A 27,426-nucleotide genomic window follows, 5' to 3' on the forward strand; every position below is an offset into this window, starting at 1 on the left:
TATAGCTGCTGTAACCAATTGCCACGCATTTAGTGGATTATAACAAGACAAATGTATTATCTTATAGTTCTGGAGCTCAGAAGTCTAAAATTAAGGTGCTGGCAGGACTGTATTCCTTCTGGAGGCTCTTGTGGGGAAATTAGTGGTCCCTTTCTGTATGTTCAAAGCCAGCTGCCTAGTGTCTTCCAGTCTTTCTCTTTCTGACCCTCCTCGCTCCCTCTTCTGCGGACCCTGTGATTACATCAGGGTGCCCCTGGACAACCCAGGCTCATCTCCCCATCTCAGGACGTTTCACTTAATTATAAGGTTGCTGCAAAAGTAATTGCGGTTTTTGCCATTATCTTTGCACCAACCTCATACATCTGCAAAGTCGTTTTTGCCAGACAAAGTAACATATTCATGGGTTCCAGGGATTAGGATGTGGACATCTTTGGGCACCTGTATGCAGCATGGTACACTCAGTAAAGAAGTAAGGGAAAATGAGTATCACGTAGGAATCTGACTATCTCAACCACCGCGAAATGGGGAAAGTTCCCCCATCTCCCTCACAGGGCGTGCAATGCGGGTGCGGCTCACTTCTTCAGTGCCCCGCTGCGCAAACCGCTTGGAGGTGCAGGCAGCTGGGGAGGTTGCGGGGCTCCTGCCCTCGGCAGCATCTGCGGGTGAATGTTTACAGCTCCGGAAGCCCCAGTGGGCATGTGTTACAGGGTGCTCTTTTAGCTTAGCCGTTCATAGGCGGCTTGTATTACTCAGCTCAGTTAGACCCCCTGCCTTATCACAAGGACAGAGGGCTTTCTGTACCCCGGGTTCCTGTCTTTGTGTACCGGAAGCATCAGATCCACACGTGGGCTTGGAGACTGAGTGCAAGGTTTTATTGAGTAGAAGTAGCTCTCAGCAGATGCGGGAGCCAGAAGGGAGATGGTTTTCGCCCGGAGTTGCCGGCCGCTCAGCAGCCCCGGCTTTCCTCTGACCTTCCGCGTGAAACTCCGTGTGGTTCTGCCGGTCAATGGCCTGCCGGCCTGCCGGCGTCTGCCAGTGCACTCTTCCGCTGACGTGCTCCCCTCGAGGTCTGGCTGCTATGTCTTCTTCCGCTGATGTGTTCCTCTCAATGTCCAGGCCCTTGCGTGTCTGCCTGCTACGGTCTCGAGGTTTTTATAAGCACAGATTGGGAGTATAGCAGGCCAGAGTGCTCTTGGGAAATGCAACATTTGGGCAGGAAAACAGGAGTGCCTGTCCTCACTTAGGTCCATGGGCACAGGCCCACAGGTGGAGCCCTAGCCAGGGACCACACCTTCTTCTACGCAGCACTTCCCTGCCCCCCTTCCATATGAACAGTGCTGTAAATGACAAAGTAGATGATTGATTTTTATGTAGATTCATGGAGCCACAAGTACACTCAGCCTAGACCTATCTGTAACCTCTGTATGCATACCAAATTTTCTGGTAGATCCTTAACATGTAAGCACTTTTTGTTGGCTTGTTTTTGAGACAGAGTCTTGCTCTGTTGCCCAGGCTGGAGTGCAGTGGCATGATGTCGGCTCACAGCAACCTCCGCCTCCCAGGTTCAAGTGGTTCTTCTGCCTCAGGCTCCCAAGTACCTGGGATTACAGGCGTGCACCACCACACCTGGCTATGGGGTTTTGCCATGTTGACCAGGCTGGTCTTGAACTCCTGACCTCAAGTGATCCGTCTGCCTCAGCCTCCCAAAGTGCTGGGATTACAGGTGTGAGCCACCCCGCCTGGCCTCATGTGTGCGTTTTAATTGCCACTAAAAGATATGATGGGCTGTGATTTTGTTTCATGGTAAAGTGAGCCACACAGCAAAGTACATTCAAACACCCTTTAGCAAGCTATTCACATACCGTGAGATTTCATCCTACACCACTCAGAATGGCTATTACTAAAAAAAAAAAAAAAAAAGAAAAAAACAGATGTTGGTGAAGATGCAGAGAAAATGGAACACTTATACACTGTTCATGGGAATGTAGATTAGTGCAATCTCTATGAAAAAGGGTGTGGAGATTTCTCAAAGAACCAAAAATAGAACTATCATTCAATCCAGCAACCCACTACTGGAAATCTACCCAAAGGAAAAGAAAAAAAGAAATCATTATATCAAAAAGATACTTGCACTGGCTGGACGTGGTGGCCCATGCCTGTAATCCCAGCACTTTGGGAGGCTGAGGCGGGTGGATCACTAGAGGTCAGGAGTTTGAGACCAGCCTGGTCAACATGGTGAAACCCCGTCTCTAATAAAAATACAAAAATTAGCCAGTTGTGATGGTGCACGCCTGTATCCCCAGCTACTCGGGAGACTGAGGCAGGAGAATTGCTTGAACCCGGAAGGCAGAGGTTGCAGTGAGCCGAGATAGTGCCTCTGCACTCCAGCCTGGAAGACAGAGGGAGACTCCATCTCAACATTAAAAGAAAAGATACCTGTACTGGAAGCCCTGTTTACAATAGCAAAGATATGGACTCAACCGAAGTGTCCATCAGTGGATGATGGGATAAAGAAAATGTGGTATACGCACACAGGGGAACACTATTCAGCCACAAAAAGGAATGCACCCATGTCTTTTGCAGCAACATGGATGGAAGCGGTGGCCATTTTCTTAAGTAAAACAACTCAGAAACAAAAAGACAAATACTACGTGTTCTCACTAATAAGTGGGAGCTAAATTATGTTTCCAAATAGGCATAGAGTGTGGAAAAACAGACATTGCTGACTGGGAAGGGTAGGAGGGGCTGAGGGATAAGAAATTACTTAATGGACACAATATTCATTATGCCAGTGATGGTTACAGAAGCCAAGACTTCACCACTGCACAATCTAGGTTACAAAATCACACTTGTGCCTCATAAATTAATACAAATTTTTTAAAAACCCAATTACACTGCTTCTAACAGTCATAATTTAAAAAGTCAAGTGATTAAAAAATGCATTTGTTGATTTAATCATTTGTCTAATTAATGAATCACACAATATCGAGTGTATTGATGTAGATTGAACTCCACACGGGCCTAAACTGTGTTAATCCCACTTGCTGAATTCTTTACTCAGGCAGGGAGGTTAGAATGTGAACTCGTGGCTACGCTCCACATCTCAGCAGGGAGCAGCGTGTGCTGTCTTGCCTGTCTGCTCCTGCAGATCAGTAGCAACCTGTCTAGTGCAAATAGAGAACCAGTCTGGGGATGTGTCTGGGCTGAGCAGAGAAAATCACTTCGAGAAATCACTGATGTCGGCCAAGGGCTGGGAGAAAGGAGGACACAGGGGCATTCAATTAGCACACCTGCCTTCATCAGTCCAAATGCTACTTCAGTGCAAACTTTTATTGCATTGTGTTTTAGTCCGTTTCACGCTGCTGATAAAGACATACCTGAGACTGGGAAGAAAAAGAGGTTTCACTGGACTTACAGTTCCACGTTGCTGGGGAGGCCTCAGAATTATGGTGGGAGGTGAAAGGCACTTCTTACATGGTGGCAGCAAGAGAAAATGAGGAAGATGCAAAAGCGGAAACCCCTCATAAAACCATCAGATCTCATGAGACCCACCCACTACCATGAGAATAGTATGGGGGAAACCGCCCCAGTGATTCAAATTATCTCCCACTGGGTGCCTCCCACAACACATGGGAATTCATTCAAGATGAGGTTTGGGTGGGGATACAGCCAGACCATATCACATTGGTAACATACTTGCCTGTGTAGTTTTAGGAATGTGCTTCTCCAGCCTACCAAAACCTAATTTTAACACAGAATATCTTTTTTTTTTTTTTTTTTTTTTTTTTTTTTTTTTTTTTTGAGACGGTGTCTCGCGCTGTCGCCCAGGCTGGAGTGCAGTGGCGTGATCTCAGCTCACTGCAAGCTCCTCCTCCAGGGTTCACGCCATTCTCCTGCCTCAGCCTCCCGAGTAGCTGGGACTACAGGCGCCCACCACAGAGCCCGGCTAGTTTTTTGTATTTTTTAGTAGAGACGGGGTTTCACCGTGTTAGCCAGGATGGTCTCGATCTTCTGACCTCGTGATCCGCCCGTCTCGGCCTCCCAAAGTGCTGGGATTACAGGCTTGAGCCACCGCGCCCGGCCAACACAGAATATCTTAGTTCAATTTTTAAAGATTTTTCTAACAGTTTTTTTGGGGAAAAAAAAGATTTACATCAGTTTATTTGCTGAAACAAAGCTAGTAGATTTGTTTGTAAATATCTCCTAATTATGCAATATGGAAACTTTGAAGGAAAGTGAGAGTCTTTTTGTTGTTATTTTGTTTTGTTTTTGTTTTGTTTTTGAGACAGGGTCTCAATCTGTCACCCAGGCTGGAGTGCAGTGGTGAAATTATGACTCACTGTAGCCTTGACCTCTTGGGCTCAGGTAATCTTCCTGTCTCAGCCTCCTGAGTAGCTGGGACTACAGGTGTGCACCACCATGCCCAGCTAACATTTATATTTTTTGTAGAGATAAGGTCTCATTATATTGCCCAAGCTGGTCTCAAACTCCTGGACTCAAGCGATCCTCCTGCATTAGCCTAATAAAGTGCTGGGATTACAGGCATGAGCCATCATGCCTAGCCTTCATTTTTAACATAACACCTATAAGAGATCACTTGATTTCCAGGCACATCGTGTTCTATCATTGGTTTCTTCAAAATTTATTAGAACAACTTTACCTTGTGTATATTTGTTAATAATTGTATCACAAATGATTTAATGTAGTAATTATTATAATATTTATTGTTAATAATGCAAATGATATATATTATATAATATGTGTCTTTAGGTATATTTTACAAGTTATATGGCTGTATAAGATATATTACAAAATTATATCACATTCATAAAATACACACTATATTATATTATATATAATATATTGCATATAAATTACACGTGGTAGCTCATGCCTGTAATCCCAGCACTTTGGGAGGCCAATGCAGGTGGATCGTAAGGTCAGGAGATCGAAACCATCCTGGCCAACATGGTGAAACCCCATCTCTACTAAAAATACAAAAATTAGCCGGGCGTGGTGTGGCTACTCAGGAGCCTGAGGCAAGAGAATCGCTTGAACTCAGGAGGCGGAGGTTGCAGTGAGCTGAGATCTCGCCACTGCACTCCAGCCTGGGCGACACAGTGAGACTCCATCTCAAAAAAAAAAAGTTACGTATGAATATATAACTTGTATCATAACATAAATATCTTTCTATAATATGTAATATTTATGTTATTATGATATATTCATTCTATTATATAATATATTCATATATATTGTATTTGTATATTTGTATATTATACATCGTAAATTCATTAAAAAGTATCTAATGTTTACCTAATCAAGTTATCTAATTATCTAACTTATAACATCTAAATAAAATTTATATTTATATAAATTATATATTTATGTTTTATAGTATTATATCAATACATGTAAATGTATCAACATCAATATATTGTGTATTATGAAATATTTATGTATTACAATACAATAAATTCACATTTTCTCAAACATGTATAAATTTAAGTTATGCACTTAAATATGTATGAATATCTTATGCAGATTTCAATATTAATTAGATAAGCATGCAAACATATTTTCCCTTTGCCTTTAGGGAATTCATTATTCTGTGTAAGCTGTCCTTCTTTTTCAACTGGAAAAAACATAAATAAACTTGAGTTGAAATCTAAATGTTTGATCTGTTTATTCCAACATTTCTTACACTTAGTTTATCTGTCTACGGCTCATACGACTTACATGGATTGCTTGAAAGAGTTAATGGTAGGGTTATGGCAGGGTTATTGCGGTAGAGGTTTAAACAGAATTAAATGTAGGAAACTGAGTTCCCCCTAGAAGCACAAGCAGAGACTAGGATTTGAGGGTAAGGTGTTTATGGGAGGTGATACCAGGAAGGACCCATTGGAAAACCAGAAAATGAGATAGTCGAGGCCCCATTGCAGAAACCTTCATTGAACTAATCTGAGTGTTTGACCTGGGACTGCGCATTTTTGGCAAAAACCCAAGTTGTTTCTGAAGCAAGTAGAATGTGGATCGTGAATCTCCTGGAGGATACTCTGGTTCAAAGGAATCTCCTGTTTACACTGGCTCATTGGCTTTTTGAGTGACAACCCTGACTGGGCCCATGACAGGTCAATTTCACCTTGAGAAAGAGTAGTTCAGGGACACTGGCTCTTATGTTAACCTTCCTAGTTACTCACAAGGGTGCCCAATGGCTCACAGGTGAGAAGACCAAGGTACAGCACAGGGGATCGGCAGTCAATTCCCACCACTAGAAATGACTCACATTGTGGCCCAATAATTCCTGGTGTATAGTGCATTATTACTGGGTAAATGGCTGCCTCCTGGGAAGATACAGAATTTACAGGCCCTCACCCATTCGCCAACTTATTAATTTTCTATGGCTGTTGTCACGAATTGCTATAAACTTAGTTGCTTAAATGATGCAAATTTATTTTCTTACACTTCTACAGTTCAGCAATTCTGGAAGTGAGAAGTTCAACAAGAGCCTCATTGGGCTAAAATCAAGATGTCGGTAGGCTCAGCGTCATGCAATGTAACAACATCATAAACCTGTACATGTAGTCCTTAATCACAAGTACAAGTTGATGTTATTTTAAAAAATAAAATAAGAATGAAAAATCCTTATTTTTCATTCACCAAGAATGAAAAATCCTTGTGAATTTCCTTCTGGAGTCTCTTTTGAACAGATATATGGTGTATTCATTTCTTAAACCTGATCTTTGATCTGATACGAATGTTGATTTTTTTCCTAATTTTTACATTAAATCATTCATTAAAGTGGTTATAATTATAAAAGTGAAAAAGAATAACAAAAAGGTGTCAGTAGGGCTGCATTCTATTAGAGAAGATGTTGTGCAGAATTCATTTCCTTGCTTTTCAGGGATGGTGGCAGAATTGTTTCTTGTGATTGCAGAATTGAGGTCTCCCTTTCTGGCTGGCTATAAAATGAACATCATTTCCAGCTTCCAGAGACCACCATACTCATCTCTGAGTCTTCTGCTGTTTTTTGTTTGTTTGTTTGTTTTGTTTTGTTCTGTTCTGTTTTGTTTTTGAGACAGGATCTTGCTCTGTTCCTCAGGCTGGAGTGCAGTGGTATCCTTACAGCTTACTGCAGCCTCGACCTCCTGGGATCAAGTGATCCTCCTGCCTCAGCCTCCCAAAGTGCTGGGATTACAGACATGAGCCACTGCACCCAGCCTTTTAATTTTTTTGAGATAAGGTCTCGCTGTATCACCCAGGCTGGAGTGCAGTGCCACGGTCATAGCTCACTACAGCCTCCAACACCTAGGATCAAGCATTTCTTTCTTCTCAGCCTCCAGAGTAGCTCATGTTACAGGTGCATGTCTCCATATCTGGCTTTTTTTTTTTTTTTTAAGTGGAGACAATGTCTTGCTATGATGCCCAGGCTGGCCTTGAATTTTGTCTATTTTTAAGGACTCTAAGGACAGTTTAAACCACTACAGGTGTACTTAGTTCCCTCTGGAGGCTCTAGGGGAGGATCCTTCCTGCCTCTCCCAGCTCCTGGGGGCTCCAGGCATCCCTGGGCTTGTGGCCATATCACTCTAGTCTCTGCCTCTGTCTCCACGTGGCCTTCTCCTCTGTGTTTGTGTCTCCTCTTCTGTCTCTTACAAGGACTCCTGTCATTGCATTTAGGGTCCTGAATCCAGCGTGACTTCTTGCAATTAGATTGAATAATCAAAAACAATCTCCCAGTTTTAAGGTCGAGTGAGTTAGCCACCTTAATTCCATCTGCAACCTTTATTCCCTTTCTCCATTGCAGGGTATCATATTCACAGGAGATTGGCATTATCTTGCCTCCTATGCCTTTCTCTTTCCGACTCTGGTTCATATCTGCCATGGAATCTTGTCTCCACCTGATAGCCCAGAACTGCCCCAAATGCTGACCAATTTTGACACACAGAGTTCTCAATAGGCTCAGCTCCTCAGTTGATAGGCACTGAATCCAAACACATCTGACAGCCAAACCAAGGCTGGTGCTCCAAAGGAGAGTTCAAAGCTCCTTCAGTATATACCACAACAGTCTCCACCCAGTGTCTGAGCATGGCTCATGGGCCTGGGGCCCGTGTTGACCCAAACTCCTGGTCAGTGTGCTAACCCACCTGACATTTCTCATTGATTTTGGTGTTGCCTCTAACCTGAATGGTATTAGTTTTGTACAGTTGCTATAAAAAATTACCTCCTCTTGCTCTGTCACCTGCCTCAACTGCCTGGGGTCCTAGTGGTTCACTGCACCATGAAGACAGATTCCAGATGCAGGGAACTCGCACTTCCAATTCCAGACGCTATGTCCAGCAACGGCTCCATGGTTCTGGCCCACCGTGGTGCCCTGGACACCTCCTGCATCCTCGTATGGGTGAAGGAAAAAGGCCATGACGTCATTGCCTACCTGGCCAGCATCGGCCAGAAGGAAGACTTCGAGGAAGACAGGAAGAAGGCATGGAAGCTTGGGGCCATAAAGGTGTTCATTAATGATGTCAGCAGAGAGTTTGTGGAGGAGTTCATGTGGCCGGCCATCCAGTCCAGCACCCTGTATGAGGACCACTACCTCCTGCGCACCTCTCTGGCTAGGCTCTGCATCACCCACAAACAAGCGGAAATCACCCAGCAGGAGGGGGCCAAGTATGTATCCTATGGCATCATGGGAAAGGGGAATGATCAGGTCCGGTTTGAGCTCACCTGCTCACTGGCCCCCAGATTAAGGTCATTTCTCCCCGGAGGATGCCCGAGTTCTACAACTGGTTCAAGGGCCTCAACGAGCTGATGGACTATGCAAAGCAACATCAGATTCCCATCCTGGTCACTCCCAAGAACCCGTGGAGCATGGACAAGAACCTCATGCATATGAGCTATGAAGCTGGAATCCTGGAGAGACCCAGCCACCATAAGCCCTGACCTGACCAAAGCCCCCAACACCCCTGATATTCTCGAGATTGAGTTCACAAAAGGGGTTCCTGTGAAGGTGACCAACGTCGAGGATGGCGCCACCCAGCAGACCTCCTAGGAGCTCTTCGTGTAACTGAACGAAGCCAGAGGCAAGCACGGCCTGGGCCGTATTGACATCGTGGAGAGCCATTTCATTGCAACGAAGTCCTGAGGCATCTATGAGACCCCAGCAAGCACCATCCTTTACCATGCTCATTTACACGTCGAGGACTTCACCATGGATCGGGAAGTGCGCAAAATCAAACAAGGCCTGGGCTTGAAATTTGCTGAGCTGGTGTATACTGGTTTCCGGCACAACCCTGAGTGTGAATTGTCCGCCACTGCATCACCAAGTCCCAGGAACGAGTGGAAGGGAAAGTGCAGGTGTCCGTCTTCAAGGGTTGGGTGTACATCCTCAGCCGGGAGCTCCCACTGTCTCTCTACAATGAGGAGCTGGTGAGCATGAGTGTGCAGGGCGATTAGGAGCCAGTTGATGCCACCGGGTTCATCACCATCAGTTCCCTCAGGCTGAAGGAATATGACCGTCTCCAGAGCAAGGTCACTGCCAAATGGACCCCTATACAAGGGGAGCTGGGGCCTCCTCACTTTGCAGATCCCCCAAGTATAGGCACTAATTCTTGTGATAATTTGTAATTGTGACTTGTTTTCCCCAGCTGGCAGCGTAGTGGCTGCCAGGCCCCAGCTTTGTTCCCTGGTCCCCCTGAAGCCTGCAAAAGTGGTCATTGAAGGGAAGGGTGGGGGGCAGTTGCAGTGGGGAGCTATAAAATGACATTTTTTTTTGAGACAGGTTCTGACTCTGTCACCCAGGCTGGAGTGCAGTGGCTTGATCTCGGCTCACTGCAACCTCCATCTCCTGGGTTCAGGTGATTCTCGTCCTTCAGCCTTCATTCTCATTCTCATCCCTCAGTAGCTGGGATTACAGGCGTGCACCACCGTGCCTGGCTAATTTTTGTATTTTCAGTAGAGACAAGGTTTCACCATGTTGGCCAGGCTGGTCACGAACTCCTGACCTCAGCTAATCTGCCCACCTCAACCTCCCAGGGTGCTGGCCTTACAGGTGTGAGTCATCGTGCCTGGCCAAAAATGACAATTAAAAGAAGATTAAAAAAAATAATAATGACCTCCTACTGGGTGGCTGAAAGCAACATAAATGTATTATCTCCCAGTTCTGATTTTTTCCAAATTTGTTAATTTTTGTGGGTACATGGGAGGTGTATATATTTATGGGATATCTGCAATATTTTGATACAGGCATGCAATGCATAATAATCACATCACAGAGAATGGGGTATCCAACCCCTCAAGCATTTACCCTTTGTGTTACCAATAATCCAATTATACTCTTTTAGTTATTTTTAAATGTAAAAGTAAGTCATTTTTGGTCTCCTAGTTCTCTTGTTGGCCTCTCTCTAGCTTCCAGTAGCCACCGGCAATCCTTGGCATTCCTCGACCTGTGGCTGCATCGCTACAGTCCCTGCCTCCATCTCCACGTGGCCTTCTCCTCTGTGTCTGTGTATCCTCTTCTGTCTCTTAGAAGGACACCTGCCATTGCACTTAGGGCCCAACCTAATCCAGGATGGTCTCATCTTGAGATCCTTGACTTAGGTATATCTGCAAAGCCCCTATTTGCAAATGAGGTCCTATTCACAGGATCTGGCCATTAGGACACAGATACATCTTTCCAAGACCACAGTTTAAGCCACTACAGGTGTACTTAGTTCCCTCTGGAGGCTCTAGGGGAGGGTCCTTCCTGCCTCTCCCAGCTCCTAGGGGCTCCAGGCATCCCTGGGCTTGTGGCTGCGTCACTCCAGTCTCTGCCTCTGTCTCCACGTGGCCTTCTCCTCTGTATCTGTATCTCCTCTTCTGTCTCTTATGAGTACACCTGTCATTGCATTTAGGGTCCTGAATCCAACATGACTTCATCTTGACATCCTGTACTAATTACAGTTACAAAGACTCAATTTCCAAATAAGGTCCTATTCCAAAATTTTGAGTGGACATGGAATTTTTTTAGTGGGGAAGGTGGGGAGAAGACACAGAATATCTCTTGTGTTTCCCACATCCTCTGGCTCCTGCTGCTTTCTCCTAGCCAGTGGGATCCTGGTCTCTCACATCTAGCCATTAGCTGGAATCTTGCCTGCACGGAGCTACCCCAACCCCCTGCCCTGACTGGCTCCTACTGGGTTATGTATTCCCCGTCTAATTTTATCGCCACAATTATCACAATGTATATCTCATGATCATCGTCCCCAGTCTAGGGACTTTACCTTCAACCATCCTTTCATTAAAATGGCTTATTAACGTGCTTTCTGCAAGTTGGACTATGCAACTGGATTTATTCTTAAAAACGTGCTTTCTGCAAGTTGGACTATGCAACTGGATTTATTCTTAAAAACGTGCTTTCTGCAAGTTGGACTATGCAACTGGATTTATTTTTTAAATACCTGAATTGAACAACATAATTTGACCTCCTACTCTCTGCTTGTCCTAGAAAAAAGCAGCAGTTACACACGAATTAGAGTCTTAAGATATGAGACCTTTCAAGGTCGGGCATGGTGGCTCACGCCTGTAATCCCAACACCTGGGGAGGCCAAGGCAGGAGGATCACTTGGGCCCAGGATTTCAGGACCAGGTGGGCAACATGACAAGACCCCTGTCTCTACAAAAATTAGCCAGTGTGGTAGCACATACCTATAGTTCCAGCTACTCAGGAGGCTAAAGTGGGAGGATCACTTGAGCTTAGGAGGTAGAGGCTGCAGTGAGCTCTAATCAGACAACTGCATTCCAGCCTGGGCAATAGAGCAAGACCCTGTCTCAAAATAAAATAAAATAAAATAAAATGAAACGTGAATTGAAAAACGTAATTTGATCTCCTGCCCTGTGTCCATCCTAGAAAAAAGCACTAGGGGCCCTTGAATTTGAATCTTAAAATATGAGACCTTTGTTCTAAATGAACCACCCATAGTCTCCACACCTGTTGTGAAGAAGTAACTAAAATGAGCTGATTTTGTTTACTTAGCAGAATCCCCTATATCCCTAAGTGACTCATAGCCTGCTGCTGTTACATAACAGCTTGAAGACAGACTAAACATTTCGGGATTGTTAAGGGAACAAAATGCAAGTAAAGTGCTCCTACAGAAACATTGCCCCTGGCTATGAACACCTATGAGACACTTGGAAATTGATGTCGCTTTGTTTTGTTTTGCTTTGTTTTGTTTTGTAGGAAGACAGATACACTTTGCATGTTGTCCACATATGGAAACCATAGTCTGAATATATAACCTGGGTGGCCAAGTTAGTTGCAAACAAAGATACAGTAGCAGTAATAGAGTGTTACCCTGATAGAAGGAGAGTGAACAGATCCACAATAGGTCAGAAGATCTGAAGTTGCATCCACCTTTATTCATTAGGAAGCCTATAAAAAGCAGGAAACAATAGCTAATGTGCTTAATTCATGTTTAAAGAATAATTGAGGTAACAGATATCAGTGTGTTTTCAAAAGAAATAAAATTCAATGGCTGCAGTTTCCTATCTGGTTATATAATTCCCATGTAGTTGTATCGCCCAATTGATGACTAAGCTAAACCCACAACACCCTTGCCAAGGCCTGCCCAGCCTCCAGCAATAGGCAGTGATATTTCAATCCATTTAGGGGTAAGTTTGTTCCACATTCCACCAGCTCTATTGTGTGGGTTTTCGTGTTAGGGAGACAAAAAACCACCTCTAGGTAAGTTTCATGGATCACAGGTACACCCCTAGGGATCCTGTAGAATGTCTGTGATATTTACACTACACAGCAGCCCCTCAAATCTTAAATGGCACACACACACACAAATGATCACGCTTCCTGTGTCTTAATTTGATTTAGAATAAACACGCACTCACGCATGTTGAGGTTAAGAGTCTGCTATGGTCTGCATGTCTATGTCCCACCCCAAATTCTTATACTGAAATCCTCACCCAAAAGGAGATGGTGTTGGGAGGTAGGGCCTTTGGGAAGTGATGAGGTCATAAGGTGGAGCCTCATGAATGGGATGGGTGCCCTTAGAAAAATGACCTCAGAGAGTTCCCTCGCCCCTTCCACCATGTGAGGACACAGCGAGAAGGCTCCATCTTAATCCAGGAAGCGGGTCCTAACAAAACACTGAATCTGCCCTGCCTTGACCTTGGACTCCCAGCCTCCAGAAGTGTGAACAGTAAATGTCTGTGTTTGTGAGCCCCCCAGGCTATGGTATTTTGCTAGAGAAGTCTGAATGGACTTATCCAGGTGGGTCTGCTATCATCACAGGGATCCTTACAAAAGGGAAGTAGAAGAGTCACAGGCTGCAGGAAGCAGAGGTTGGTATGATGTAATTTGAAGATACAGGAAGGGGTCATGAGCCAAGGAATGCAGGCAGCCTCTAGAAGCCAGAAACAGAAAGAAATCGTTTTTCTCCTAAAATATTCAGAAGAAACACAGCTCTGCAGACATCTTTATTTTATTCTGATGTCCAAAGCTGTAACAGAATAAATGGGTGTTGTTTTAAGCAAGGACATGGTGATGATTTGTGACAGCATCCACAAACTCGCACACTTATCGTCCTGCTGTTCAACCTTCCCTACAAGACAAATTCACCCCAGGCCCTTTGCACCCGCTGGCTCCACTGCTTGGAAGTTTCTTTCTCCAAATACTGAATGATTTATTCCAACACCACCTCATCAGAGTGGCTTTTCACCTATCTCTTTCCAAAACAACCTTCTCCTTTCCTTTTGCCCTGATTCGCTTTGGAAACAGTTCCTATGTGAGTTTAGTGTTTATTTTACTGCATCTGACTCTCTCACTAGAATGTGAGCTCAGTGGAAGCTTCAGCGTTCTCACTCATGGCCCTGTCTAGGGTTAGGGTTAGGGTTAGGCAATCTGGAGCCATCAATAGCTATTGAATGAACAAGCATGGCCAGGTCTATGTTTAGAGGGTCAACTTCTGGACAGGGACATAATATCTTCTTAAGCAGTGAGGAAGTCAGCAAGAGCCATCAAACTGTCATAGGGAAAGAGTAGAAGCACACCTATTAGGAGTGGAAATCAGAGTTAGGACACTTCGTGGGTCTCTCTGATTCTGAGACACCCAACTGCATGGTGAGACGTTGTATTTGTCTGTTTTCACATTGCTGATAAAGACGTACCTGAGACTGGGAAATTTACAAAAGAAAGAGGTTTAATGGGCTTATAGTTCCACTTGGCTGGGGAGGCCTCAGAATCATGGCAGAAAGCAAGGAGGAGCAAGTCATGTCTGAAAGCAAGGAGGAGCAAGTCATGTCTTACATGGATGGCAGCAGGCAAAGAGAAAGCTTGTGCAGGGAAACTCCCCTTTATAAAACCATCAGATCTCATGAGACTTATTCACTATCACGAGAACAGCATAAGAAAGACCTGCCCCCATGATTCAATTACTTCCCACCGGGCCCCTCCCACAACACGTGGGAATTCAAGATGAGATTTGGGTGGGGACACAACCAAACAATATCAGACTTCTTCCATGAGTGGTTTTGGCTCCAGATACGCAGTGAAGCCACCTGTGATGACCGTTAAGGTGACTTTGGAAGTCACCTGTGACCTTCCAAAAACACCTGCACCTATGAATCTAACTACATAGATTTGACTTCATTGGACCTGGGTGTAGTCTGAATTTTGGGAGTGCAAATGATCTTCTTGTGAGTCTAACAACCTGTAAATGGATATGATAATGCCTAGATTCCAAGAGAGAAACAAATGTATAGTCAGCATCAAATTGGTTTGGGATGTGGGAGGCAGAGGATGTCATGGGTCAGGGAAAATGGGAGATCCTGAAGTTGCCAATCTTTCTTATAAAGAAGGACATATTTTCTTCAGAAGAGTAAATCAAACCCAATTTTAAACTTGATTTAGACAAAACATGTGTCTGCACATGGGTGTCTATCCCTTAAGGATTTAAGAGTCATCATACTATCCATTTATATTTATGAAATAAATATAGTTCTCTGCAGGGAGAAAAATGTTGTAATTTTCTTTTACTTGAGGCCAATTCTGTTTTTTGGCCATGTGTTCAGCCATAAGTGGAACTGGTCGAATTTTAATTTTCCAAGAGTATCATAAAGAATAGAAATGGAAAGTAATAAAGAGAAAGTGACTGAGTGGGCAATATTTTCCTTTTAGCTCCCAAAGAGAGTGGCCAGTATTTTTTGACCCTAAGGAATGCCTGTCATTTATTCTCAGAAGCAATGTAGGAATTCATGGGCTACCCCAAGAGATGCCATGAGAACAAAAGTGTAGACCCAAAACAAAGGTAGCTAGTGTCAGCACGAGATGTATGATGCAATTTGAAGACCAGGGAGAAGTTGAAGGGATACAAGGAGGGACATTGTGTCTCACATATAGAATCATGTAAGGGTAAAGATGTGCAGTGTGCCAAGTGAGTGTTTTCCAATTGGCAGTAGACATCAACTCTTCTACTGAGAAATAGTATGGGGAAAAGAGAAAGAGAAGGTTAGAGGTATGCTGCCTCTCTAATTAAAACAACGCTTTGAAAAATATGTATGGAAGACTTCTAAGTATCCCAAGACCACAGACATATAAGATGTAGATTTGGCCATGGACCTTTGGCCATGGAACATTTGTACTCCCAAAATCCAGACTACATCCAGGACCAATGAAGTCCAATCCCTACAGGTAGAACCATTGGGGCAGCAGTTTCTGGATGCTCACAGGTGACTTCCAAAGTCACCTTAAAGGCCATCACAGGTAGTTGGGGCCCAGAACCACTCAAGGAAGGAGGCTCACCATGCAGTCGGGTGTCTCAGAATCAGAGAGATCCATACAGTGTCCCCTAACTCTGATTTTCCACTGGCAATAGGTGTGCTTCTACTCTTTTTCTATGACAGCCTGATGGCTCTTGCTGTCTTCTGCACTGCTTAAGAAGAGATTACGTCCCTGTCCAGAAGTCGACCCTCTAAATGCAGACTTGGCCATGCTCATTCATTCATTCAATAGCTATTGATGGCTCCATGATGCCTAACTCTAACCTAACCCTACCCCTACTCCTAACCCTACCCCTAACCCTAACCCTACCCTTACCCCTAACCCTAGACAGGGCCATGAGTGAGAACACTGAAGTTTCCATTGAGTTCACCTTCTAGACAGAGAGTCAGACACAGTACAATAAACACTAAACTCACGTAGGAACTGTTTCCAGAAGTGAATCAGGGAAAAGAGGAAAGAGAAGGTAATTTTGGAAAGAGGCAGGTGAAAAGCTGCTCTGAGGAGGTAGTGTTGGAATAAATAATTCGGTTTTTGGAGAAAGAAGCTTCCAAGAAGAGGGGCCAGCAGGTGCAAAGGGCCTGGGGTGCATTTGTGTTGTAGGGAAATTTGAACAGCAGGATGATGAGTGTGTGAGTCTCCTGTGGCTGCTGTTACATGGGTCTGAGGGTGATAAAACGAGAACCTTTTAGTCAAATAGTTCAGTGCCCAGTTTGAGGACAGTAGGTTGATAAACCAGCCACGAATATTCCAGGCTTTCTCTCATGCATTTCAAGACTGAAACTGGCCTTGTCTGTACCATGTTTCAATAACAGGCTGCCTTATTAACATGTACTCCTGTAGAATAGGAAAAACGCTGACTCAATAATAACACTGCCTGAAAAAGAAATGCAACAAAACATGTTTTTCCTCTTTCTCCCTCTCTTCCCTCTCTTCTAATTGTATAAAGTGATATCTTATTATCTTCATTTTTATTTCTCATTACATTTTGATTTTGGCATCTCCTCGTACTCATTGAATGAGTTTTCTAGGGATGCTGCAATGCATTCCCACAAGTTCAGTGGCTTAAAACAACACAATTGAGTATCTTCCAGTTCTGAAAGTCAGAGTCCAAAATGAGTCTCCCTGGGATAAAATTGACATATTGGCAGGACCCCATTCCTTCTGGAGGCTCTACACAGGGAGAATCTGTTTTCTTGCCATTTCTAGCTTTTAGGAGTGTCAACTAAAAATAAAATTCTAACACCCCCTCTCCTCCCACCACCCCCCCCCCCCCCGGTTATCTGAACAGACCCCTCCTCTCAGCCAAGCAACTCCAAAGTTAACCTAAAAAACTGGTTCAGACCATGATGGGAAGTGGAAGCTGGACATGCCTCATAATGCCCTCCTCCCTTTTGGAATCACTGATAGAACAGACTCTCTAACTCTGATAAGAAATCTTTACAATCTATTCTCTTTGGAGCCTGCTACCTGGAGGCTTCATCTTCATTATAAAACCTTGGTCTGTACAACCCCTTGTCATAACCCAGACATTCTTTTCTGCTGATAATAACTCTTTCAACCAATTGGAAGTCCCTCTGCCTGACACTTTGAGTTGTCCTGCCTTTCTGGACCGAACCAATGTACATCCGACATGTAGTGATTGATGTGTCATGTCCCCTAAAATACATCAAACCAAGCTGTACTCCAGCCAGCTTGGGCGGATGTCCTCAGGACCTCCTGAGGCTGTGTCATGGGCACACCCTTAACTTTGGCAAAATAAACTTTCTAAACTGATTGAAATCTGTCTCAGTTACTTTTGGTTTAATGAGAGCTACCAATGTTTCTTGACTCACGGCCCCTTTCTCCATCTGCAAAGCCAACCACAGCCACCGGGTCTAGTCTTTCTCAAGTTGCCATCTCTCTAGTTCTCCCTCTCCACAACCTTTTAAGGACCTTAGTGGTCACAAGGGGCCACCTGTGTTACTCAGGATACTCTCCTTATTTCAAGATCAACTGATGAGAGAAAACTTAATTCCATCTACAACCTGAATTTCCTATTGTCATGGTGCCTAACACATGTATAGGCTCTGGGAAGTAGGCCATGACATCTTTGGGATGGAAGAGATCACTCTATCTGCTATACGCATTCAAACTATTCAAGTTTCTTCTTGTAAGAATTATTATTCCTACCCATTTTGCCTTTCCTCTTGGGTTTTATTTTCATCTTAATCGGCATACTGACCAGGAGCAGTGGCTCATGCCTGTAATCCCAGCACTTTGGGAGACTGAGGTAGGAGGATCACTTGAGCCCAGGAGTTTGAGACCAGCTTGGCCAACATGGCGAAACCCCATCCTGTTAAAAATACAAAAAATTAGCTGGGCGTGGTGGTGCATGCCTGTAATCCCAGCTACTCAGGACGCTGAGGCACAAGAATTGCTTGAACCCAGGAGGCGGAGGTTGCAGTGGGCCGAGATAGCACCACTGCACTCCAGCCTACGTGGCAGTGAGGCTCTGTCTCAAAAAAAAAAAAAAGTAGAAAGATTTTTTTTAAAAAATAATAATAATGGGCATACTTTGTATAGTTTAGGTATTAGCCCCTCATCAGTTTGATACTGTGTGTGTGTATGTGCGTGTGTGTGCGTGTGTGTGCCCATGTGTATGTGCACGCGTGTGTTTGCATGCGTGCACGGGTCTGCATGCGCATGTGTGCGTGTGTGTGTATGTGTGCGTGTGTATGTGTGTGTGCAGGTGTGTGCGTGTGTGTACATGCATGTGTGCGCGTGTGTGTGTGTGTGAGCACTTTTCTGTGAGGTATTTCTAAGATATTTTTCTTTCTTCTCACAATTCAAATACTTAACCAGAATACTTCCAGTTGTTATTTTTCTTTCCATAACTTTCATCTGGGACTAATTAAGAACCAGATAGCCAGAAAGGTCTTATGAATTATTATTTTAAGAATAAAGATGATGTTATTTTGTAGATGTTACAAAAATACAATGAATTGATTTCCAAGAACACTGTGCATTCTTTTTTGTTTGTTTTTAGTGTCTCCAATAATTTATCTTGTAGGTAACCTATCCTCACAGAAACTCAGGGCAGAAGAGGAGATCGCGGTTTCTGTGCAATTATTTATTTGGAAATGGAGCCCATTCCCTCTCTGGAGCAGGAGCTCAGGAAGTGGAGGGAAGGACGTGAAACGGGAAAAGAGGAAAAGCCCATTTGACGATTTATGACTGGATTCGCTGCCAAAGTGGCAACTGGAGTTTTTTTTAGGATAACTGTAAGGCTGTACCGGGGAGATGAGAGAGGAAGCTATTTCTCCATCTCTTTCCGTCGTCTACGGGTGAAGGATGGCTCCTTCTCTCTTGTGATCCTGAGTGCTGGAAAGCTGAAGGAATTCTTCCGAGAACTGAGTGAATTCAGCCAGCCTGGATTCCCGGGAATTCTGGTGAAACCTGACTGGGGTAAGAACAAAGACTGAGAAGGTTTGACTTGGTAGACAACCAGTACCTCATGAACAGATATCCTGTAACATAAAATAATGATAATACTAACAATACTTATCATTATTATTAGCAATAATCCTGCAGGTTTGTTATTACTGCCTATGTATATTTTTTCCAGGATGAAAAAACTTCCTCCACATTCTAGGACAGAATTTCCCTCCATGAGTAGATAGTCCACAGAATCTTAACCTCACAGGATGGTTCATTCAAAACAGATTCAATGATAAAACACACTTTAGAAAGGTTAAATATATATTTCCTTGTTAGTGACTCATAACCCCGTTAGTTATGACTGTGTAACAAGTTAACCCCAACATTGAGCTGTTTAAAGCCACACACAACACACATGTATTGTCTTGGTTTCTGTGGGCTTGGGATCTGAGAATGAGCTGGCATGGTTAGCTGGGTCTTACAGCTGAGGGTCTCTTGGGAGGTTGCAGTTGAGGTGGAGGTGGGGGCTACAGCATCTCAGGGCTTGACTGCAGAGGGATTTGCTTCCAAGCTCACTCACATTGCTGTTGGTGGGATTCAGTTCCTCACTGGCTGTTGTCCAGAAGGTTCCTTTCATTCTGAGTCACAGGGACTTCTCCATTGGGAAGCTCATGACGCAAAGGCTGGCTTCCATCACAGCAAGCACGCAATCAAGCCAGTGAGAGGGGATGAGGAATATGGAAGCCGCAGCCTTTGTGTAACCTAATTTTGGTAATTGCATTCCATCACAGTCGGCACATTGTGTTCATTAGAAGCAAGTCGTGCATCCTGCCTACACTCAGGGAAAATGATTATACAAGGAAGTGAATGCCAGGAGTGGGGAGTTCTTGAAGTTTCTCTTAGAGCGAGCCTTCCTATGTTGGCAACATATACAGAATCTCTAGGGTAGCAGGTTCAATCAGGAAGGGATAACCTGCAAAATGGGACAAAATGTTTGCAAACTCTGCATCCAACTAATTTCCAGAATCTACAGGGAACTCAACAACAACCAAAACAATCCGTATAACCCTAGTAAAATGTGGGCAAAGAGCACGAACACACAGTCTTCAAAAGAAGACATATCAATGGCCAGCAAGCATATGAAAAGTTGCTCAACATGACTAATCATCAGAGAAAAGCAAATTGAAACCATAATGAGATATCTTCTTATTTCAATCAGACTATTTTTTTTTTTTTTGAGACAGAGTCCCGCTCTGTCACCCAGGCTGGAGATAATTTGATTATTACTGCCATGCCTTGGTATTTGTGTTTCAACAGCTGCCGGCAACTGCTATTAAAGGATGCATTTATAAACATCCTGTGAAATTGATTACCGAGTCAGCTCCTGAAATATCTGGAAAGACTGTGTCCACTTTATGTATCTCTCCTCCAAATATAGGAAGTCCCAAGAAAATATGAGTACAGTATCAAAAAAGGATTTGCTTCTTAAATAGCACCACACTTTCTTCTATTTAATTTTGAAAACTGTCAAGGACTATGTTCTTTCTTTATTTAGACTGCCAGAACGTACAGACCCATCACCATCTGTGTTCATCCTTGTGGTTTCATTGTCAGCCCTCACTGTCATATCACCGTGGTTTTCTATCACTCATTTATAATCTGTATTCTTTATATCCTTTTTTAGTTGCGTTTTGTATATCTTATGTTGTTCTGTTTCTTGTTGCCTGAAGCTTCTTCCTTCTTTTCAAAGGACAAGGCAAGGCCAGACATGATTGCTAATGCCTATAGTTCTAGCATTTTGGGAGGCTGGAGTGGGAGGATCGCTTGAGCTGAGGAGTTAAAGATTAGTCTGGGCAACATGGCAAGACCTTGTCTATTAAAAATCAAAAAATTAGACCAACATGGTGGTGCACACCTGTATTCCCAGCTACCTGGGAGTGGGAGGCGGGGGATTCTCCCAGCCGAGGTGGGAGAATCACTTGATCCCAGGAGGTCAAGGCAGCTGCGAGCTATGATTGCACCACTGCACTCCAGCCTGGGAGACAGAGCAAGACCCTGTCTCTAAAGAAAAAAGAAAAAAAAGAAAAAAGGACAAGGCATGGCCTGTAAGTTGACAACCAATGAAAGAATCACTACAATTACAAACTGCCCTCCACTTTGGAGCAGTTCTGGTGGCTCAGACCATTTGGTTAAATACCCTGGTTTCTACTGACTTTGAGGGTGTGAGGTTTCCCATACACATGCACAGCACGGTTTCTCAGAGGTCCAAAAATGGTTTCCTTTTCCAGTTTGCACTCTCTGCTCGTAGGTTTTATAACAGACATAAATGTTCATGTCCTATGTAGCATGGTCAACAATTGTGCAATGTAAAATTTCACCATTTGCAAGGATACTCAGTGAGTGGAAAACTGGATTTATACTATTAATGTGCATTACACCTGTTGCCTGATGTATTAGTCAGGATAAAACAGAACTAATAGAATGTATTTGTGTGTGCATGTAGTTGACCCTTGAACAACACAGGTTTAAACTTATATGAGAATTTTCTTCCACCTCTGCCATCTCTGAGACAGCAAGACCAACACCTCCTTTTCCTCCTCCTCCTCCTCGCTGTGAAAACAGCGAGAATGGAGACCTTTAGGATGATCCATTGAAAATGACAGTTTAAAAAAAGAATATATTGGCTGGGCACGGTGGCTCACGCCTGTAATCCCAGCACTTTGGGAGGTCGAGGCGGACAGATCACGAGGTCGGGAGATCAAGACCATCCTGGCTAACACGATGAAACTCCGTCTCTACTAAAAATACAAAAAAATTAGCCGAGTGTGGTGGTGGGCACCTGTAGTCCCAGCTACTCGGGAGGTTGAGGCAGGAGGGAGGCATGAACCCAGGAGGCGGAGTTTGCAGTGAGCCGAGATCGTGCCACTGCACTCCAGCCTGGGCGACAGAGTGAGACTCTGTCTCAAAAAAAAAAAAAAAGAATATATTTGCTAATGTCATAAATAAATAAATAGTAAATCTATTTTCTCTTCCTTATGATTTTCTTTCATGACATTTTCTTTTATCTAGCTTACTGTATTGTAAGAATACAGTACTGAGGCCTGGCATGGGGGCTCATGACTGTAATCTCAGCACTTTGGGAGGACAAGGCAGGTGGATCACTTGACCTCAGGAGTTCAAGACCAGCCTGGTCAACATGGCGAGACTCCATCTCTACCAAAAATACAAAATTAGTTGGGCATGGTGGTGCGTGCCTTTAATCCCAGCTACTTGGGAGGCTAAGGCAGAAGAAACATTTGAACCTGGGAGGTGGAGGTTGCAGTGAGCCAAGGTCATGTCACTGCACTCCAACCTAGGTGACAGGGCAAGACTCCGTCTCAAAAAAAAAAAAATAATAATAAAAAAACGAATACAGTCAAAATTTGCGTTAATCAACTGTTCATGTCACCAGTAAAGCTTCTGGTGAACAGTAGGCTGTTAGTAGTTAAGTTGTGGAGGAGTCAAAAGTTATAGGTGGGTTTTTTCCTTTTTTGAGACAGGTTCTCACTGTGTCACTCAGTGTGGAATGCAGTGGCGTGATCTCAGCTCACTGCAGCCTCTGCCTCCCCAGCTCAAGTGATTCTCCTGCCTCAGCCTCCCGAGTAGCTGGGACCACAGATGTGCACCACCACACCCAGCTAATTTTGTACTTTTAGCAGAGACAAATTTCACCATCTTGCCCTGGCTAGTTTCGAATTCCTGAGCCCAAGAGATCTGCCTGCCTCGGCCTCCCAAAGTGCTGGGATTACAGGCGTGAGCCACCGTGCCCGACTGAGTTATAGGTGGACTTTTTACTGTGTTGGGGGGAGTCAGTGCCCCTAACCTCTGTGTTGTTCAAAGGTCAACTGTATATATAGTTATATATACTTTTATATAGGTATACATATGCATATGCCAATATGTTTATATTAGTATACATATTTTACATATGTATATGTTTATATGTATAACTGTATAAACAGTTGCATATATAAGTATATGTGTATTGTGTACATATGTATATAAATAAGTATATATGTCTTTGTGTATATAAATATATATGCATGTAAATATAAATATATGTATATACACATATATTTATTTACATATATACACTTACATACATTTACATATACATACACATATATACTATATATAATATATACATAAATATACTTTATATATACACACACAAATGAACACATATATATTTTTATACACACACATACATATATATTTATTTACACACACACACACACACACACAGAGTTTTGAAGGAACTGGCTTATGCGATTGAAGACACTTGGCAAGTCTGATGTCTGCAGGGTAGACCAGGAGGCTGGAGACCCAGGGAAGAGCTAATGATGCAGCTCAAGCCCAAAGTCCTCTGTGTTGAGGCAGAATTTCTTCCTCCTCCAGGGTCCACAGTGTTTTCTTCTCTTACGGTCTTCGGCTGATTGGACAAGCCCACCTACCTCATGGCGGGCAATCTGCTTTACTCAAAGTCTACTGATTTTGGCATTATCTTCTAGAAAATGCCTGCATGAAAATGCCTAGACTAGTGCTTGACCAAATACTTGGATTCCACGAGCTCATCAAGCTGTCACATCAATTTGACCCTTGCTCTAAATTTTAAAATGTTTTGTATTGCAAACTTGCAATTTGTTTGCTTGTATACACCCCTCTATGTAGGACACTTGTGCTCCACAGTCAATCCTGCCAACTGCACCTCTTACTCCAGTCAATGCCACCATGGCCAGTTGCCTGTGGCTTTTGCCATGTTCCCCAGGTGTCTCGTGGCTGGCCTGTCTCAGGTATGTGGGTGACACCTTCCCCTCCTGCCACCTTCCTTCTCTGCCGATGGTTTGACTTTTGCAACCAAGCAAGCAAGACACAGGAGAGAAGAGCCTGAGACAGAGCAAGGACCCCTCTTTGGAGCCTGTGGGATTCCCCAGACATGGAAATAAAGGAAAATCTTGAATTCCTTGGAGGGAAATTCCAGGCACCTGGCAGGCTCTGAGAAGTCAATGAGCAGCCTGATAAGCAAGAAGGTAATAGTAACTTAAAACAATTGCCAAGGAAGAAGTTAGAGTTACGAGATGCTTGGCTCCCCTACAAGAACTAAATATAACATCTTAGCATGTGTCCCTGAGTTGTGTTTGCAGAAACCCAGACCTCCACCCAATAGATCTACCACCCTCTCCCCAGACCTCAGATAAAGGCGACTAGGGGTTACACTCCGAGCACCATTCCTTGTTCTCAATTTCTTCCCAAGGGGCCTGGATGTCACGGCCCTGGGTCAGAACGAATCTTCTTTCCTGCTGATCCCAAATTTTAAGACCAAGTTTTGCTTGCTTCAGCAATTACAAATCAGAGGGGCTTTGAAGCCACCTAGCCCCGCAGGCCTCTGCTCTGCAATTTCTCGTCGTTTTAGGTCGAACCAATGTATAACCTCCATGCACTGATTTCTGACTTTGCCTGTAACCTCTGCCTCCATGAATTAAAGAATTCATACCAAGAAGCCATTATGAAGTCCAGGGTTTAACCATGAGCTGCCCAATTCTCCCTGTTTGGTGCCCTGCAAAAAAACACCCTCCTTTCTCCCACTGCAAACCCCACTGTAGACATCTGGTCTTACTGTGCTGGGTGAGCAGACCGCAGTTCAGTTCCAAAACAAGATGATGCAGCCTCTGCACCTTGAGAATTGAAGGCTGCTGGACAAATGCCTTTGCTTGCAGCCCTTGGGAGGACAGTTTGAGATACATTTCTCAAGTCCGTGTTAGATAAGACCTCCGTTGTCTGTAACAGGGACAAAGACCACAACGCAATCTTGTTTGCCTTTCTCTCTTCCCACTTTCACGCTTGACCTGTAAACCACTTGGCAAGGAAACTTGCTGCACACAGCCCTGCCCAGGCGAAGATACCCTTGAGTGAGCATCTGATAAACCAAAACAATTAAGAATGAAAGAATGCAATGACTCGCACAGTGAAGAATGCGAGATCCAAAGTAAGGTCTTAGATATGAGACTAGCCATGACATGAGTGGGAAATATTGGAGCCTGTGGCCTGCACTCAACAGAGGAGTTTGCAGCTTATATGGAAATAAAATTCATAATACTGTAGGGTCAGAATAGGTAGAGGGTTTTGGATCGTGGGGTGTATGGGTGTGTATGTATGTGTATGTGTGTATATATGCACATACGTGTATATGTGTGTGTATATATATGAATTAGCATGTGTATCTCTACCCTACTCTTTGAGGCAAAATTCATCTCCTCATATGCAGGGCAGAAATATTATTCTCCCCCGACAAAGTCACCCACAGAATTCAACACTGTTCGAATATTGTGACCCTATCTTATCCAATTTTATTATTAACATAAGTTAGTTCAGGAACTTCTATAAAGCAGTTCAAATCCTTGATGAATATCTACATCTACATATAGCCATACATACACACACACACACATACATGCATCTACATCTAGACAGGCATAAATGCATGTACATACATCACAGATAGATGACAGATAAGTAATAGGTACATACATAATAGATAAATGAATAATAGATGATAGTTTGATAGATGATATAATAGATACATAATAGCTATATGAATGCATGATAGATAAACAGATGATAGCTGGGTAGATAGGTAGAGAATAGATGAATGGATAGATAGATGATGAATAATATATAGATAGAAAGATAGATAACAGATGAATTGGTGGATGGAAGATAGATGGATAGATGAAATGAATATATAACAGATAGCTTGATAGATGGAGGAGAGAGATAGATACATAGATGATAGGTAGATAGATAATAGATAAAGAAATACATGATAGAATAGATACACAATAGCTAGATGGATAGATGATAGACAGTAAATAGATAAATAGATGATTGGTAAATAGGTACATAATAATAGGTAAGTAGAGAATAGATAAGTGGATGGATAGATGAATAGATGATACATAGAAAGATAAATAGTAGATGAATGGATGGATGAAAGATGGATAGATAGGTAGATAGAATAAATATATAATAGCTTGATTGATGAATGATAATAGATAGGTAGACAGATGATAGATAAATGGTAAATAATAGATGAACGAATGGATGATAGAACAGTTACATAATAGCTAGATGGATGGATGATAGGTAGCAGATAAATAAATAAATGATAAGTAGGCAGATAGATAGATGATAGGCAGTTAGGTAGATAATAGATTAATGGATAGATAGATGAATGGATCATACCTAGAAAGATGGATAGATAATAGATGAATGGATGATAAAAGGTAGATAGATAAATAATAGATGAGACATAGATAGATAGATGATAGATAGATATCCATTAAAATGCAATGTCATGTGCCAAATACTTAATGCAAAGCAGTGAAGGAGACAAAAGCGTCTTCTTGTTGGACTTCTGGGCTCTGTGTATATCAGAGATTCTCTAAATTATGGGAGGGGGTGACTCAATTTCATATTGACTCCTCATATGCTGATGCCTCCAACTCTCCACTCAAATTCATCTACCTATCTGCCTACCATCTACCTAACCACTTATCATCTATCTATTTATCTATCTACTCTCTATCATCCATCATCCGTCTAGCCATTAGGTCTCTATTCTGTCTATCTATAATCCATTTAGATGTGTGAGACAAGGGAAAAGGGAAGAAGATAGCAATGGTAAGCCCAACAAAACTCAGTGAGAGCATGTTTGCAACAGTGGATGCCATTTATAAGTAATTTTTTACTTTATTTTACTAAATAAGCGAATGCATGAAAACCACAGGTTGCTGAGGCAAGGCAGGTAACAGAAGGAAAGGGTAGCCTGCTCAGAAAGAAAAGGTAGACAAAAAAAGGGGGGGCTGCAGGACACCCAGAGATAAACTGGTCAAGATGCACTTGTCCTTAGGAACCAAGAAACACTCATTAGTTCATTCTACGATGACTGTTTCTCTAGCAAGTGGAGAGACAGTCATCTGATCGCCTGAACATGGCCCCAGCAGCTAGGTCAGCTCTGGGTCAAGTTACCAGTTGGGCCAAAGTTCCCAGAATGTCTACCTCGTCCTTTTTGGGGACAGCCGGTTCCTCCATGCCAAGCCTGTTCCTGCAGTTCTAAGTCTCCAAATAGCCACTCATCTCTCCTCCCAGGCACGTGTCATCCTATACACACCTGCTGTCTTTCTTTTTTCTTTTTGAGACAGAGTCTA

The 27,426-nt window shown here is 43.3% G+C and overlaps 1 pseudogene; it reads left to right on the plus strand.

Annotated features, from left to right (window-relative positions):
• The first annotated feature begins 8,329 nt into the window (after window positions 1–8,329).
• LOC102129813 (argininosuccinate synthase pseudogene) lies at window positions 8,330–9,621 on the plus strand (annotated as a pseudogene).
• The last annotated feature ends 17,805 nt before the right edge of the window (window positions 9,622–27,426 follow it).

This window comes from Macaca fascicularis, chromosome X (assembly GCF_037993035.2).
Source record: "Macaca fascicularis isolate 582-1 chromosome X, T2T-MFA8v1.1".
NCBI classification, from domain to species: domain Eukaryota; kingdom Metazoa; phylum Chordata; class Mammalia; order Primates; family Cercopithecidae; genus Macaca; species Macaca fascicularis.